This window comes from Camelus dromedarius, chromosome 36, assembly GCF_036321535.1.
Source record: "Camelus dromedarius isolate mCamDro1 chromosome 36, mCamDro1.pat, whole genome shotgun sequence".
In the NCBI taxonomy this organism is placed as follows: domain Eukaryota; kingdom Metazoa; phylum Chordata; class Mammalia; order Artiodactyla; family Camelidae; genus Camelus; species Camelus dromedarius.
This window is the reverse complement of record NC_087471.1, coordinates 10,694,741-10,712,333: the sequence shown is the minus strand read 5'-3', so window position 1 is coordinate 10,712,333 and position 17,593 is coordinate 10,694,741. Positions and strand designations below refer to the sequence as shown.

The following is a 17,593-nucleotide window of genomic DNA, read 5'->3' as shown; positions in this document are numbered from 1 at the left end:
AGTTAAAGGAAAGGAAATGGAGAAATAGATCTGTAAATGTGACGCTCTAAATTAGTGGTTTGTAACCTTTTCCTGTCCCAGTTAACAGTGGTAGTGAGTCACTAGGAATGGGGTGATGTGGGATGTGTAGTTTGAAGGGGAAACAGAGACCCCCGCCTGCAATTAGCAGTGGTGTGGGTCAGTGTCAGCGGTGCCCCAGGGACCCTGACTGCAAAGTCAAGGAAGCCTGGTGCTAGACATCTACCCACCTAGTCCTGGAATGACCAGCAGAAGGAAGGGTGTTGGTCTGAGGCAAAATAGGAAAAAAGATAAAGACAGCATAAGGACTTCAAAAATTTTTTTCAGTTAAAATTATCCTTTAGACTTCTGTGTCCTCCTCTATACTGTATTCCCTTATTTGGTAAAAAATAAAAGAAAAAGCTTGTCACCCCAAGTTAATTCGCTAAAGATATTTAAAATTTTTTGTATTGGTCTGTGAAATCAGAAGACTGGGAGCTGCTGTTTCTTGGAACTGTGCACTGTTAGCATACTAAGGTCCCAGTCCTTTATCCCACAACCCATAACTCGCAGGACACCGATGAGGGTGCCAGAGAACAGTTTGGGAAGGTTTAGAGAATTACTTCAACATTGCCGTATGATGGGAGTCATTGTCTCAACGCCTTATCCTGGTGGTAGTTAAAAGCATGGCTAGTATTCCTGTTTCAACCAGTAGTTGTCTGGAAATCCTGCGAACAAATTTCCAGTAGTTTTGTGTGAAAATGAACTGAAACCTCAGATAAAGCAAAGCTCTGCTACAGTACAGACCTGGAGGAAATCATTTCCACTACCTTGCAGATTACTTTTCGACTCGTAAAATAGTCACCAGCCTGCAGAAAATGCTACACTAATAAATGACCAGGAACTATGCAGTGGTTATAACTTGTTTTACTTTTATCTCTGCTTATGTCCAATATCAAGTTCAAGATCAACCTTGTATGCCATAGTCTTGTGTGATTAGACGACTTTTATTAGCTTTAAAGGAACTGGACAAAAGAATCCCAAAGGAGGAGAAACTCAGGATGAATCCAGGATGTGTCTGGGCCGTGTGGTGATCACCTGCATCTTCCCCCTGGAAAGGCATTTTTCAGAAAAATGTAAGCTACGTGATACCAATTTTTGTATCTTGTCTACTTCTGTGCTAGCCACTGTGCTGAGTGATGTATCTATAAACTGTATCAGGGAGTGAGTCTCCAAGAAAGATACTGACATTTCTTCCTTTGGCAGCTTTAAGATGAAGTCTGGTACCCTTCCTAAATAGGTGCTTGCAGGCAAGATCAGGGGGAGTCAGTGATCTCTTGTCATGGTTTACAATATTCCAAATACCTCCCTTTATCTCCAGGGATGTTGCAAAATTCTCACTGAATTGCTCATTAGGGAAAGCTCATCATATTCTACATTAAGTGTTTTCCTTAGAGACTTTATCATAGGAGACCCAACTTTGAATTATTAAACCCAGGGCTATGATTAGTGAGCCAGACACCTGCTTTCTGTATTCCCTGGGACTTGAAAGCAAGAATGAAATTACTGAATAGAGTGAAATTGCTTTGAGGGCTATTTTGGATTTCATTTGCTGTGTGCTGTCTGTCCTTTCCTGCGGGCAGCAAAACAATCACCGAGGGTTTTCAGTGTCTCGATTCTGGAAGGCACTACTTTCCCGTTAAATTTTTGGGTTAAATATTTTGGGCAGTCTTAGTTTTGTAGCAGAGAAAGGATAACTGATGGAAATCATTTTACTTAAAATATGACCCAAGATTTTGGGACCCAGGTTTTGCAATTTTGTATTTTGAAGAGAAAGCACAAGTTTCTTACTCTGGGTCTTTGATGACAGTTATAAGCAAGGAATTTAGTTTCTCTCCCTCTCTCTCTCTCCCTCTCTCTCTCTCTCTCTCTCTCTCTCTCTCTCTCTCTCTCTCTCAGTCTTGCTCCAGACCAAGTAACATTTTTAGTCAAATAACACCTCAGAAGCTTTCCCTCAGGAATTAGAATTTTCTTTAGCTCTTGAGTGGCTCTTAGAGACCTCTCCAGGCCCCGTTTTGACTTTAGAAAACCACATCCCAGAATGAGTTATCGTGCAATTTCAAAAGCCCCTCTTGCAGAATCTGCTAGGAAATATTAAAATATTCACATCATTGTAGGCTGGTTTTCCCACTTGAAGAAGAGGGGGATTATCCTTCTTAAGTACCAGCCCAAATGTAGGTGAATGCATCTCAGTCTGGACCTCCCCTGGTTCTTCTTGGGCCTGATTCAGCAGGACTCGCCGTGGCGTCCGGGCAGAGGGGCACGGCCGGATTTTAGGAAGGCTGGGGCAGGTGTCAGAGTGCTGCTTTTCACATCTGCCAACACAAGCAATTCCTGTTTGCTTGTTTTCTAACATCTTTCCAGGAAGTCACTGCAGCCAATCGTAGTTTCTCCCTTCCCCTAGATTTTCTAGTTTGATCTGTTTAAACTAGATTAAGAAGTAGAATTAATTAATTTCTTCTAAAAAAAAATTGCCATCAGCTGCTGATCTAGAATTCCATCTTGTACTCAGTGTTATATAGACTACTCAAGTCCTCAATTCTGACCAGAAAATGGTCATTTTGGTCTGAGTGGAATATAAAACCCTGTAAAAGTTGTTCCTTTCCATTCTTAATCTGTGCCCCTCAGCGTTTTTGGCTCCCTTTGGTAGTGGAGTTGATGACCACCTTAAGGATTTGAAATTTAGAGCAAGAATCAGAGGTGACAGAAGGGCACAGGGGTGGGTAAAAGTTCTTAAAGTACAACAAATACTGGACCCCGGGGTACAGTTACTGTTGATTTACCAGTGTGTTTTTATGACTGAATGGATCAGGGCTGAGCACTGCACATTAACTCTTGCCTCTTCAGTTCTGTCTTCTTCCCCATCTTCCTCTTGCTGATGGAGACTTGAATTCAAATGAAACATTTGAGCACAGGAACACAATGACCCTGGCACGCAGGCAGGTGTCAAGTTACGAGCGGGCAGAATTTCTGCATCCTTAGACTCTGCCAAGGGAGTGAAAGGGCCACATTTCTCAACAATTGGAAGTTGCCATTTGCCAGCCTCACGTCCTGTTTCTCCTCAACTTTTTCAACATGAGAGTCTCCAGCAAAATATTTCTGCAAAACACTATTCCATAGGGGATCTTGAGAAGCACCGTACAGCTGGGCATGGCACTTAAGTAAATTATTCATTCCTGCAACATACTGATGGAAGCTTACTCTGTTCCGGGCGCTGTTCTGGGCTCTTGGGAAACAGAACACACAAAGCGTGGAGTTTACATTCCAGCAGAGGTAAACAGACAAGTAAATGATCTTACTGTGGGATAAACAGACAAGAGCGAGAATATACACTCAGGACGCCGGTGTGGGACGGAGGGGCAGGTGTCGGTTTTTAAATAGGGAGATCAGAGGAGACCTCCCTGGAAAACGTGATTTGAGAAAGACGATGTTCATAGAAATTGAAGCTGAGCAACAGGTTTACCTTAAGAGAGAAAATAAAATACTGAAAACTTGACAACAATTGTTTGTGGCTTTTCCTGCCACTCTCACCTGCACTAGAGGCTCATGCTGCATCCCCAAGCAGCTGGGCACGTTCCTCCTTGTTTCCGCCACTGTCATTCCTCCTGCCTAGAATTTTTTTCCCAGGGTCCAGCCCAGATGGCATCTCCATGACAGTATCTGTGGAGGTAGGCGTGGTCATAACGAACTGCACTGCATGGCAGAATCTGACACTGAGTGCAGAGGGCCGGCTAACTAAGGGTGGGCTTTTAAAGGGGGCCCCAAGGGCCATGTACTTCCTAAGGGGTTAGGAGGACAGGCTGGGCTGAGCAAGGTCAAACTTAAGGGTGGTGAAAATGAGACAGATTATGGGGGACCCCATATGCCATGCTAGGGGTTAGGGGTTCCATTCTCCAGGCATCAGGGGACCCCTGCTGTCCTCTGGGACTTCTATGTGGCAGTGTCCACTGAGTACAGCAAAGAGTCACTAACCTTTGGGGGCTCCCCGTTTATAATCGTTGGCAAGTGAGGAACAGAATAGCAGGTGGTTAGTAATAATCTCTCTTCCATCTCTCAATACCTGTGTTTCCAAAAGGCTATAGCTTTTCCTTCTCCTAAAAAGGATGTGATGTGTAAAAATCTCAACTGGCACAGAAATACAAAAACAGACTTCACCATCTCACTACTGTTAATATTGCCGGTGACCGTCAGTTTAGACTTCTTTCTTCTCAGGAGTAAACGGTATATACAGCATCCATTTTCCATGCTAACAGCATCCTCTGTAACTAAGGTCTCTATTGCTGGAAATTAAGTGGTTTACAATTTTCATTATTCAGGTTCTTTCCAGTTTGCACCCTTGTAAACACAGCTTCAATGAATAGCCTGTATAATAGCTGCACTTACCTATAGTTACCTCCTTGGTGTAAGTTACGGACACTTCCAAAAACTGGGATGCTTAGAACTGAGAAGCACAGTACCGCAATTCAGCGCTGCGAGATGTCACCTTGGAGCAGCGCGCGTGCGTGCATGTGCGCGTGCGGTTGTGCACGTGCGCGTGCCGCACTTTTCCAGGCACCTTGGCGACGGCTTCTCTGTGCAGACCTGCGTGACCACGGGGGCAGGTGGGTGAAGGGCGGCGGTCCCCGCTCCGGGCGCGGAGGGACGTGGGGCTCCTGCTCCCCTCGCGGAGCGCGTTCCCCGCCGGCCTTCAGGGCGCCGGCTCCAGCCTAGGCCCGCAGAAGCCTTGGTGTGTAGGATAATTAGGCCGAATCGTAGCCAAACTGAAAATGAGACTTTTCTGTCTTCCTCCGGTGTAGCTGCTTTGATTCCGGGTTCTGCTGTTCTCATTAGGCAGATCAAAGAGACAACACGTTTTTCTGAGAAGGTGAACATCATAGGGCGAAACTCCCATCTATTTCTCATTGTAGGAAACCTTTCCAAGGGTTAAGTGTGTTACTCATTTTAGTTCTTTCAGGGGAATGTTCCTTCTGGAGGTGGTCTAGTTGGATGGCTCAGATGATCTTCTATCCATGCCGTCGTCCCCAGCCGCTTCTCAGTCATAAGGTCTCTAGGTGGTTCCTAGTTTAAACCGTTGTGCACTGAACCCAGGGAACAGAACTCAGAGAGCCCAGACTCAGTGTCCTGTTACGCGGAAGGCTTGGCATGGGTTGAAGTCTTAAGGTCTATTCTCTCTTCTTAAAAATGATGCTTCTTAAAAATGGTAGCCTTGTCTCTTCTGCTCACCAGGCCCACTCCTTTCTGTCTCAGGGCTTTTGCACTCTCTGTTCCCTTGGCCCAGAATGTTCCTCCCAGGGTCTCACGTGGCTCACATCCTGGCTTCAGCTTGCTCCCTGTAAGTTGCCCTCCCTGACCAGCCTCTCCAAAGTAGCATCTCTTATCTCCCCTGTTTCCTCATAGCAACGATCACAGCCTGGCGTTTAAGATCTGTCTCCTCCACTAAAACATACGCTCAGAGAGGGCAAGGTCTTTGTTTTGTTCCTGAATGTGGCTTCAGACCCAAGAACAATACCTGACATATGGTAGGAACTCAGTAAATACATAATATTTGAATAAGTGAATGAATGAATACCCCACTGCTCCCACCTGTGGAGGTGTGAAGAAACATGGAGCTTTGAAAAAATCTGGAAGAAAGTCAAGGACTTATTAAAAAAAAAAAAAAAGCAGCAGCTGCCTTAGAGGATCTGACCTCAGGGCTGGGTCTCTGTTCCTGCCTCCAGCTCCAGCTCTACCTTGCATGTCCCCTTGCAGCCACTGGGCGAACATCCGCCCATTTGGACGGCGATTGTGTTAACAACAAGCACTACCTTTAGAAAACAATTCAGTGCATTAATACATTTGACAGATATTTACTGCAGCTACGGTGCCAGGCATTGTGCTAGACTCTAGGGTCACAAAAGTCAACTGGACAGACTCACTGAGCCCAAAGCTTTTCAGAGTGTGAGCTTGGGTGGACAAGACTGCCCTCCCGCCCTCCCACGCTAGGAGGAGAGCTCTGAGGGAGGGGAGGCTTTGTTCAGTGGGAGGAGCGCTGTGATGTGGAGCCCAGGTATTCACGGGGAGGTGGTGGTTGCGAGTGTGGTGTGTGGTCCTCGGGCAGGGGGAGAGCAGAAATGGGAGAAAGACGACATGCCTGCCTGGGGGCTTGCTTCGCCCCCTCCCCAGGGCTCAGGGAAGAGGGAGGAAGCTCCTTGTGCCCCTGTTTTCACCTAAGAACTTCTTACGACTACCGCTTTCTAGCTTGGACTCCTACGGACTAAATTCAGAAGCTAATAATGATTTAAAGTATTTCTATAGGTGACTACACCAGAAAGTTCCTGGGCCAGAAAGTCTGTTTTAAAACAACTTTTGAAACACAATGAATTTGTATTTCTCCCCCTCCTTAAGATTTGAAAGAAAGAGAGAGAACAAAGAAGACAATCCTCCAACAATATGAGTAGAATCTAAGGGCACAGGGTTTCTAAGTGATTTTTCTCACCTCATGCAAGCAATAAATAATCAGTCTTCCAGCTACTCTAAAAACAGTGTCTTGAGCCTTTCTGTAAGGAGTATTTAACTGAAAACACACATGAGCATGTAATCCTAACTGTAAGTAACTTGGAGATTTGCACGGAGACAGAATTGCTGTCCTTTAGTTATGAGATGACTGAAATTCTGTCCTTCAGTATTGAGACATCAGGACATTAGGACACATAGTACCCTAAGGGTGAGGAGTAAACATGCCATTAACAGCATCTGGAGAAACCAAAGACTGATAAAAATAGAACCTCGTATTCATCCTACCCGCCTGGTCGTCTAGCTCACATGCTGGCTCTCAGGAATAACCTCCAGCTCAGTCCTTCTCAGTGTGTGTGTGTGTGTCTGTGTGTGTCTGGGTGCACATGCATGTGTGCACACAACCGGGGGACTTAGTTCAACTGCAGATTTGGATTCAGTGTTTCTGGAGTGGGATTTGGGGTTCTGCTTTTCTAACAGGCTTGCTGGTGAAGCCACTGAGATTGGTCCACAGATCCCAGGGAATGGCAAGGCTCTCGCTCACCGAGAACTTTCACATGCAATTTTTTTTCATGTGAGTTGAGCAGCGCTGGTGTGACCTCCTTTTACATGTAATAAGGTGGGTTCCATGAGGTAGAGTGCCTATAGTTGGCGTTAGAACCCAAGGTTTCTGACTCTCGTGGAGTCGTTGACGCTACTTCTAAGTTGGTTGTTACATCGTGAATTTAGAACAGGGGAGGTGGAAGTAAAATGCCATTTTGGGAACCCAACAGGGAAAATACACGCATCCTTTTTATTATCGGGATGACGTCTCTGGAGGTCTCCTGAGTGCGCTAATGGTAAGGGTCTTGAGAGAGCTCTTAGACTTGCCATTTGTAGGCATCAAGAAGACACAGCAGATGGCGAGTGCCCTGCTGTGACGAGCTTAAGTGTCTTTGGGAAAATTGGATTTAACTTGACTAGAGGCTGCCTTCCACCTTGCAGGTGGAAGTTGGACTCGAGAACTCAGTGGTGCTGATTCATGGAGCACCACTCCTGTCAGATGGGACCAGGGGCGAGTAAATCCTCTGCAAGTGGGCCGCATCTCACCCTAGATTGGCTGACCGGAAGCACAGTGTCTTTATTCCAGCTAGATTTTAGTTTGGTCTTAGGGTAACTTTCAGTGAGGTCTTGATTACACTTACTCCTCGTATAGACTATGCTGAAAACTCACTAAATATGGTCAGAGAAAAAGTCTGAGCCTGGAAATCCAGCTTAGCTTCTGTGAGCCTTGGGTCTTGGGCCCCAGCTGGCGAGAGGAGGCCGGCCGGCCCCGGGTCCATGAGATCTGAGGCAAGCGAATCTTACACAGCCTTTTACTTTCACATGACTCTTTTCCAGGAATAAGTCGCTTTCTCATTGGTGTTCGTCCATCTTCCTTCCCCTTTTCCAAACTTTTTCTCAGTCATTCGCCACTGAGCAATGCAATGACGGCATAGAAAGATTTGATTCATCTGGTATCTTATTCAGCTCAACACACGAATGTGTTGATTTTTCAGTGTTCTAATTGTGTCTTGTTATAAATGTAGTACATGTTCACCGCAAAAATTTTGGAGATTAAAGGAAAATGCAAAGAAAAAAATCAACATACCCCTACCACCCCATGGTAGCTATTGTCACCATTTTGGTATCAGTCATGGACATATTTTAGCAGACTATGACACTGCTGAAGTTTTTTTTTCTAAGTTTTGTAACCTATTCTTTCACATAAGAATATTAGGATGACTGTTTTCCCAAATTTTGAAATGTTACTTGAGACTTTTTTTTGGACGAGTTAGGATTCTAGCACGTGGATGTGTTTTCCCTTACTGATGAACATTTTATTTGTTTCCTGTTGTTTAATACGTCACGCTGCAAGGGAGAACCCTTGTACTAAATCTGTGTACATATCTCTGATGACTCCCTTAGGATAAATACTGAGAAGTGGAATTACCAACTCCAAAGATATATTTAAAATATTTGTCAGATGAGTGATGCCTTTTGATAAATATTAACAAAGCATATTCCGGAACAGTTGTCCAATACATACCCTTACCTAGCACATACTGGCTATTTGGGGGTATAATTTTTTAAACTGTGCCTCTTTGAGAGTTTAAAAAGATGGCCCTTTGTTTTAATTTGCTTATATTTGATTTTCATTGAGGCTGAATTTCTTACATTTCTTTTGGGAAATGCCTCTTGGCTTATATTTCTTTTGGAGTTTTGTTTTGTTGTTTTTTTCAAATGATCACCAAAAGCTCTGTCTATATTAAGATATTAACCTTTGTCACTTGTACACATATTTGCCCTCATTTGTTATTTAACTTTGTTTATAGCATTTTTGACATTCAGAAAATTTTACAATCTTACTTTATGCTTTCTTTTGCATTTATACTTAAAAATGTCTTCACAGTCCTGAGATAAAATGATTGAAGTTAGTTTTAATTGTAGACTTAATTGGAAGACAGTGGAATTAGGAATTGGCAGCTAACCATTTTGAGGGAAATATAGCCAAATGTGAGCTGGTCTTAACCAAATGTGTACATCAGAATCACCTTGGTAAGAGTTTTTGAAAATTTACCAAGTGTCTGAGTCACACCCCAGAGCCACTGAATCTGAGGCTTAAAAAAAAAGTACCTTAACACAAGTCCACAGACTTAGGAGCAGAGTGGTTTTTTTTTTTTCCCCGCTTGCTTTGAGCATTACATTTTATTAGCATAGTGGGTGTGTTTTGTCTTACCTGTTACCATATGTTAACAGTGAAGATCAGAGTGCTTTCAGGAAGAAGGGATTCAGAGCAGGGTGCTGGGGGACCCCCTGCAACGTCACGGTGTTTCTGTGGAAGCACCAGTCTCCCAAGTGCACAGTTAGTGGAGGCGCATGTGATTATTTTCCAGCTCCAGGGCTGACCTGGGTGTCACCACGCTATGGCAAGTGGACATTTTTTTAAAATTGGAAGAGACAATGTATTTACAAATATTTGAAGAATATATAGAGTGTAATATACTTGAGGAATATCTAGAATATATTAGAAGATACAATGTATTTATAAATTATGAAGGTAGTACCTCACATGTATATGTTTCTTTTAACCATGATTCATTATTCTTCGATATATAGTAGTATCTCATTTAAATCGGGTGTAGATCTTACATGTTAGTATTTACAGCTTGGGAAAAGAAAGTCAAGCCCAAAGAGGTCAGTTTTATATCTCTGAACACATTTGAACTATGCTCGTTAGTTAGCATTGTAAGTGCATGCCTATTTCTGTAGCCTGGAGTTGTCTCATTAAAACGTTTTATAAGGAATTTGCCTATGAATCAATCTATTTTTTTTTTAGTGTCCACCCCATAATTAACATCCTGCATTTTAAAAAGCAGCCAATCTGCCCGCAGGAGGTGAGAGGAAGACATAACCAGCCTTGGCTTTGGGCCAGGAACTTAGCATCTCAGAGCCTCAGGAATGATGGTGATGGTGGTAGTGGTGGTGGCGGTGATGCCTCCTCACAGGGCTGTGAGGAGGACTAGGCATGGTGATTCCAGTCCAGTGTCTGGCAGTGGGCAACCACCCCATCAAAGTTGGTGCCGCCATCCCCACTCTGTTCACTGCTCTGGACGACCTGAAGAAGGATATTTGGGGGCTGGGGGCAGGAGGCAGGACGCAGAAGGTTTCAAGGAGAGATCTCTTTCTGTGTTTGAATTCCCCTGGTCAGTTTGAGAGAGAAATTACAAATGCCGGGAACAAAAATAGGTAGCATAAATTTCCTGAAGTATAAAGTGCTAAACTTTGATTACAGATAATATGCTTATTACTTATAAGAAGTCAAAAAGGGAAGAGACAGGTGTGGCCTGAAGTACACAATTTTTAATACCATTTTCATGTATAAAATGCTTAAACCAGATTTGAATGCATCTTAAGTAATTAGAAGAAGAAGAAGAAGGAAAAGATGTTGCCAAAACTCTCTGCTGAGGGTCTGTGAGGGGACTGAGTGCTGGCAGGTGAGACCCCATCCACGACAGAGCTCCGGGGGCAAGGAGGGCACCAAACTTTATGCCAGAGGTGTTCATCCTGCATCACCGCCTTTGTGCCGCAGTGGAGGGACTGTGCGGCGCAGCTGGCCACCGCGGGCGTCCCGGGCGATCGGGCAGCCTGGCCGGGTCTCCTGCATTAGGAGTCCCAGCGCCAGCCCCCTAAGGTCTTGCCCCACACTGCCTCCCGGAAGACGAGGGGACCCACCGGCTGATTTGTGTGGTCTTCAGGCCCCTTTTAGCTCTTACATTTCATGGTGAAAAAATTATGATGATTGTCAGAAAAATTGAAAGTAGTCGAAAGGGATCCTCAGTCCTTTTCTGGCCAAGGTTCTTCCCGAAGTAGAGCAGAAGCAGCCTCTTGATTCCCGTTCAGGAAGAAGGATTTATCTTTGGGTCTCTTTCCGGTTTTCTTGCTAATCTTTGCAGGACAGGACCATGGCCAGCTCCTGGTAAATTTGTGAACTAACAGTTTTTTCTTTTTTATGACCCAGGATATCCCCACCCCCAGGACAGTGTCCTCCACAGGATACAGATCTTTCCAGCCAGGGTGCCCACCTAACCACCCAGAACTTAGAGGGAGTCTCAAGGTCAAGGTGTTCCACGTACAAAGTCCACAGTGGTGTTTGCACATTTACTTCTCTTTATTTTGCTCAACAAATACTGAGCCAGTGTATGTTGTGTGCAAAGCGCTGTGCTGGGATCTTGGGCAGTATTTTTCAAACCCATTTAGTGGGCTTTGACCTCAATTTAATTGGATGCAACTAGAAGTCTAAACACAAAACAAATAGAATAAAATAAAAAAAAAATCAAAGTGCCTTTCATACTGCAAGGAAGTATTACTTAATAAAACACTTGTTTCAGTTTTATGTTTGTAGGAGTGTGGATGTGAGTGTAATGAGTATTAATGGGAAATATATTTCTCACTCTGCATTGTGGTCAGAAAAGCTTAAAAAACAATGCTATGGGCTCACCATCCCTTATCTTCAGCTCCATATTCTGAAACATGGAAGTTTTTTCTTAAGTTTGGCACAAGTTCATTTGGCTGCAAAACATGACCTAAAGTGATTTAAGGGTATTTTTAGTCTTTCTTTATCCTACTTACTGTGAATTTTTGTACATTTAACTGCAAAATGGACTTGCACCTTTGACCCTAGTGGGCTTGTTGCACTTAATTACTTTCCTAAGGAGCCAAAAAATTCTGAACCATCTAGATGGTGGACCTGTATAAAGATATAACAGTTTTCATTCATTCAGCAAACATTTGTCAAATGCTTACTGTGATCTTGGCATTGTGCTGGGTGTCAGGTGTGGGTAGGAAAAAAAAGTTGGTGTGAGATGAATTCTTGGAGGATTTCACAATCGCATGGGTGAGGCAGATTTGGGGCCACCAGTGCTGGACTTCAGCACTGTCATTCCACATTCTTTCTCTCTGTTCATTCACCCAGAGCCTCAGTGGCAGGAATTTCTCTGCAGGAGGCTTCTAAGTCTCTTCCACCACATTTCCAACACTTCACACCAGCACTTCAGCTCAGCACGTTAAAAAACAGGCTCCAAATGCCTCCCTCCGGTACTGCTACAGCCTCAGAGGTACCTCTGTGTCCCTCACCTGGACGCAGCCTCGTCCTTGTCCTTGAGCCAGTTAGTTGTTGGTGAGTTTCTGTTGATTTTTTTTCTGCCTGTGGCCCCTGCCTCCTTTCTCTTCCTTCCACTCCTAGCGCCACCTGTTGGCACAGGTGCAAATGACTGCTTCTCACCTGAAAGGATGGTCTAGAAGTGTGGTTGGCGAAAGCAAGTGTCTTAGGGTCATAAAGACCTGAGCTGAAGTTGTACCTCTTCCCCACTCCGGCTGAGGCAAGTGACACTGAGGCAAGTGACACAGGGTCAGTTTTCTCATCTGTAAAATGGAGCTGATGACAGAGGTTTCATGAGTTGTAGTTAGGAATAAAAATATATACACCAGAAACAGGATTAAAAGATAAGCCACAGACTGTGTGCTGATATCTATAGGGTGTGTAACTGATAAAGGATTGGTATTCAGAGTTTATGTAGAACTTCCTTCAAACCAACAAGAGGAAAAAGACCCGAGATTTTTAAATGGGCAAAAGTTATGAACAGGCACTTTCTAAGGAGGAAACCAAAGACCAATATATAAAAAGATGTTTGATCTCAGTAGCAATCCAGGAAATGCAAATCAGAAGAAAGAGCTATGGTTTGTCTTCTATCACGTGGCACAGCGTGTAGGCAAGTAAGTCAGGGAACAGGAACTCTCATTGCTGGAGCACGTGCCAGTTGCCGTCTTAGAGAGCAGTGAGCGGAGCTGTGTATCCTGCCAGCCTGCAGTCCCGTTGCTTTTCACAGCATTGTTTTTAATGACGAGAACATCAGAAATAACAAAAATATCTGTTAAAAGGAGAGTGGATATTCATTCAATGGAATAACACACAGCAGCTCTGTGTTACATGGAACTGCATTTGTGTCACCATGGGTTAGTCTGAAGAAAAAATGTTGAGTGAAAAAAGCAAATGCTGAACATCTACAGTGTGATGAAACCATTTATATCAAATGTTAAAACATGCCTAACAGCATCACTTATATGTGTTTACACATATATGTGCATATATGTGTGTGTGTGGATGAGTGTGTGTCTAGCGGATGAATAAATGTCTATCTAGGAAAAATACTAAAATATGCATGGGAGTGATGGACAAATTCAGTGCAGTGACCACCTCAGGAAAGAAAGTGGAATGGAGGGAAGTACAGGGCAGGTTTCAATTGTATGTGAAGTGATTTCTTTCTCACAAAGAAAATGAAGCTATTCATGCAGAATGTTACATTTTGACTAAGTTGGGTGGATATGTAAGTGTTCCTTGTATCATTCTCTTGTGTGCTTGAAGTATTTCATTTTTAAAACGCGCTTAACTCTAGCCTGGCACTCAGTGAGTGTATAATGAGTATTCATTCCATCCCATTCAGAAGGTTTCTAAGATTCCCTTTCTCCTGACTAATTGAATTCCCTTCCCTCCATCTGGCATTCCTCATCAGAGAAGGTCTAACGCCCTGGGGAGGCACTGTGACCCTCCGCTCCCTGGCCCCAGCCTCTATTTCCAGCCTTTGCTTTAGCGCCTCCCTCACTGGACCTGATGTTCCAGCCATGGGGTCCCAGGTCATGTTGATGCCTGATGCTTTCCTGCCCCCTTGTCATGGCCTGTATGGTTTTCTTGGCTGGAATTTCCTTATCCCTTTTCTCTGGTTGTACTAACCCAGCCCCCCTTTCATCCATCCATCTCTCCATCCACCTGCTTCCACCCACCCACCCACCCACTCATCTATTTACTGAGCCTCTTCTATGTGCAAGGCACACACAACCTACCCTGACTGACTCTGCCACAAATAATCACAACTTTCACAGGATGCCCTAAATGCCTTATATCTCTAAAATGGTATTTATCATATTACAATTTATTTTATTTTGCCAGATTAGGCACCAAAGGGCAGGTCTCATCCTATTCATTTTGGGGGGTTGGGGGAAGGTAATTAGGCATTTGTTTATTTAGTTATTCAATAGAGGCACTGGGATTGAACCCAGGACCTCGTGCATGCTAAGCACATGCTCTGCAACTGAGCTATACCCTCTCCTCTCATTTTTAATATTTTGCACTCGTAGGAGCTCACTAAATACAGATGAGGAAATAAACAAATTCCAGATTGGATGTCCAAAACATTGACATCAATGTGAACATTGTGGTTTAATCCTCCTCACTTGAATCTAAGTATTTAGGGTCCTCAGCTAATTGATTTTAGTGAGCGTATCACACCCTCACTTCCATCTGTCACCTGAAGGAAGGAGGGACATTCTTCCTCAGCCGTTCTGCCTCCACACTTACTGAGAACCCTGACTCCAGCACACCAGGCATGACCTCCCCTCTCTAGGGACTTTGCATGTAGTTAGAGAAAGAAGACAGTGCCACAAAAAATTAGTAACAGGACAAGGCAGTGTGACGTGTGGGTCAAATAAATGGTGCTGGCATCACGATCTGAAACCGTCCTTAATAAAACAGCTTGTTTTATGCTTGGCTGTGTGAGACTGGTTTTGAGAGATTCATTCTTTTGCAGAGGGATCTGGGTCAGAATTATCATTTTATGTCAGATTGAATTTCTGTAAAATCCTGTGGTGTTTTTTTTTTTCTCAAGTGGATGTTTAACAACTTCTCCATTATGTGTAATCTGATACACAGGTGTGGATTTGAAGATGTCTTATGATATCACAATTGTATGAGGTGTGTGAGCCTGAAATCTTTCTGACTTGACACCAAATGGGATTTTCTTAGCACTTTTTCAAAATAGATGCCTGTGAATTCTTAAAGCTACCAGCCTTCCTCGCCTCTTCTTTTCCAGTGCAACTTCCGGGAAACAGTTTTCCATCGGACTGTGGTGACCTTTATGTTTCCAACAACCAGTCACAGGTCATTTGTTTGTGATCATGTTTACTCCGTATCTAGGGAGGCTGGTTAAAATTCTGGGTTGGAAGGAGTCTTCTGTGGACTTTGCTTTTTCCAGGACGGAAGTCCCTTCTCTGCCTTACACTTCAGCTTGGATCCTTTCAGTGACGGGGCGCTGAGCCTTCCTCACTGTTGACGTGAGCTCCCCTTTACGTGGGGGATTAAACTCGGGGCTGTCTGAATGCAGTGGGAGGGCTGGGTGCTCCCCAGCAGTGGTGCCCACCTGGCATTCCAGGGGGACCCGGTCCTCCTTGCAAGGTTCAGGATGTGCTGGGACAGTGGGTCTGTGGCAGCTTGTTTTGAGTCATGGCATTATTGGAGCCCTGACCTCAAGAATGCTGGTTGTATTCATCCAAGATTACTGTGAATGACGCGTCTGGCTTCTGGAGTGGCAGATGATGGACTCCAGCTCTGGCTGTCTGAGTGGGGAGAGGGGTGGGAAGAACGAGCATGAAGGCACAGGCGGAATTTGGGCGTCTGCGTGCAGATTGCGCAGGAGACCAGATGACCAAGGGGAAGCTGCAGAGGCCTTGACCAAGTCCCACCAGTAAGAACAAGCTCATTAACGTCGCAGGTGAGACCCTGGAACCCCAGGCGTCCCGCAGCCTGGTCAGCATGTCTGATTGGCTGAGACCGAGTCACATGTCCCCTGCCCCTTCACCAACCCCGCCCCCTGCCCTGCTGTGTTCCCAGAAGAGAATGGATGGCGCTTCCCACTTCCACGATGGGCAGCACCCATCCCCTGCTACTGAGACTGCTCACACTGGAGGGTAGGGGCCCAGCCAGTGGGGAGATGGCTGCTGGACCGTCAAAAAAGCAACGGGGATTCCTTTTTAATAGCAAACTTTGGTGAAGTCCTGAAGTCAGCATATTGAACATGCCACGGTCTAAAAAGGCAGAAGAAATAAATTGGTTTCCTCTTCTCGGTTCTTTGCTTTAAGCTTTGGCATGTCTGTTTCACTGGCCTGGGAGGTAAACGTGAGTTAGTAACGGAACCAGCGCCAGCTTGGCCCTGCCTAATAGGGTCCAGAGACAGTCTGCCAAGACCAGGCTGGAGCTGCGTTAGGAGGTATACTGCTGATCAAGCACACTGATCGGGGACACTGATGGTCACGTCCCTCCGTGACTGTGGCTTCTCCCTTGTACAGCCCAGCCCTCCCTCCCTGGGTAACCTCAGAGCACCGCCAACATGGCTGTTGGAATTCAAGCGTTGACGCGACCTTCCTAACACTGGAAAGCGCGTTTTCTCTGGCTCCGGGTTGTGTGAGGTGGGGCAGAGCCTCTGGAGGGACCTGGGACTCCCAGCCCCTGCCTGCCCTTGGCGCCCTCTCCACTTGGCTGAGCCCCTTCCTGCCCTGGCTTCCCACCCCCACGCCTCCCGCTTGCGTGGTCGTGGCACGCTTTCTGCCCTGGTTTCTGCGCCTCTCCACTCACTTCGCTCCTGTGCCTTCTGACCACACATCCTTTTCTGCTCTGGACCTGCTTGGTATTTGATTCACTGGTTTGACCCAACAGAGAGGACTTCAGGTGGGACAGGGATGGTGACTCGGATTCTAGGAAGAGGCCAGTTCCGCAGTCTTGGCTCTCTCAGGAATATGAGCATAAACAGTAGGTGCATTTTGGCGATGTTTTTAAAAGGCCACCGTTGTAAGCACAACTGGGGCTTAAAAGTGAGTAATGGACTCACAGCCAGCTCGAGTGAACAAACGAGAGCTGGTGGCTGGGTGGTTTGTAGCCACAGCTGACTGGGTGCAGGGGTCTTGAAGGCAGGAGTGGCAGCCAGGCTACTGAAGGACGTGTGGGGCCCCCGAATCAGAGGACGCTCCCTCAGGCTGGGTCCCCGCTGGGCCAGGGCAGCCCTGCAGTGGCAGGAGGGCGACTGGTTCCTGGGCCCTGGGGGTGGGGCAGGGCGGCGGAAGAACACTTGGGTGGTAGCCTCCCAGGCAGGACAAAAATTGGTTCAGAGTCAGTGTTAGCCCTGCTTGTAGTGTAAACCCTGACAGAGACGCAGCCTGCATTTCCAGTGCTGCTTTGTCAGGGGGCTGAGATTTTTTTTTCAATTCGGTTTCTTATTCTGTTGGGATGGATGATGGTTGGGATTGAATCACCCGCCCGCACACAGGGAATTTTCTCTTATGCCCTCTTAGTCTTCTCGCTCCGGTGGACCCACCCCGCCTCCCCGCACGGTGGCTGTGTGACATCTCGGAGACCACTAATCTCCTCTGTAAAGTGGGCCTGATGGTGCATCCCTTTCGGGGACATTGTGAGGACTCACTAGGATGACCCAGGTGACATTGCATCTAGCGCTGTGCCAACCACTTCAGTGTGTCTTGGAAGAAGGTGATAATTACCATCAGAGCAAACTGTTCTTCAGCTCTGAACACTGGCCCCGGACAAGTTCTCAGAGGTCAGCTCACTAAGTCCCTGCACTGCCCTGACAGGGACACTGAGGTCCCACGGCTACGGAGTGGAAGAGCAAGGACCAGTTCCCACACC

General features: G+C 45.6%; 1 protein-coding gene across 1 annotated transcript in view; it reads left to right on the top strand.

Moving 5' to 3' along the window:
• XKR6 (XK related 6) overlaps positions 1-17,593 on the top strand; it is a 223,456-nt gene that overhangs the window by 59,315 nt on the left and 146,548 nt on the right. The window lies entirely within an intron of this gene.